Genomic DNA, 670 nt, shown 5'->3' with positions numbered 1-670 from the left:
TATATATATATATATATAATTAAACTATTTCATAGGTATTGCAACTATAAAATAACTTATTTATGTGCATTTAATTTCAATAAAATAACTTACGCATATATTAATTCTCCATACAAAATTTGTCATCTTTAAGTCTGCATAATTAATGCATAATTAAAAGACACAGGCAATAGAAACAGAGAATAACAGATTTTAGTCTATTCAAACACAAAAACTGTATTCTGGTATATATAGTTTCTGATCTAACAGAAAAAAAATCTGTTATTTCCTGTTCCTATTGTCTGTGTTCTTCAATTGTGCATTAGTTATTACATAATACAACACATATTCCCTCCCCTGAAATAAAAAATCAAAGAGATTCTAAAAGCAGATGTAAAAAAAAATACCCGTATCTCAGCGTTTTACAGCTCAAGATTAACGTTTTTTTATGCAGCCAATGGTTTATACATTTAGAGTTATACATCCAATGAGGAACTGAGGGCACGACCAATCATATCTAAGAATTTTACAACAGTTGCAAAGCTATTTTTTCTGTTGAACGCAGCCATTTATCGCATTTGCTTCATATTGGCTTTTTATAATTTTTTTAAATTAAATAATTTTTTAAAATAAATAATTGCTTTTGCTTGTGAAATTATACAGTGAGTTTGAATAAAAAAACAAATGAGAA

General features: G+C 26.6%; 1 protein-coding gene across 2 annotated transcripts in view; it reads left to right on the top strand.

Annotated features, from left to right (window-relative positions):
* Window positions 1-670, top strand: part of LOC108691681 (alpha-tocopherol transfer protein-like) — a 28,935-nt gene that overhangs the window by 11,429 nt on the left and 16,836 nt on the right. The gene's annotated exons all lie outside the window — the stretch shown is intronic.

This window comes from Atta colombica, unplaced genomic scaffold (assembly GCF_001594045.1).
Source record: "Atta colombica isolate Treedump-2 unplaced genomic scaffold, Acol1.0 scaffold49, whole genome shotgun sequence".
Lineage (NCBI taxonomy): Eukaryota > Metazoa > Arthropoda > Insecta > Hymenoptera > Formicidae > Atta > Atta colombica.
Note: the sequence above shows the minus strand (reverse complement) of the source record. Positions and strands in the feature narration are given on the sequence as shown.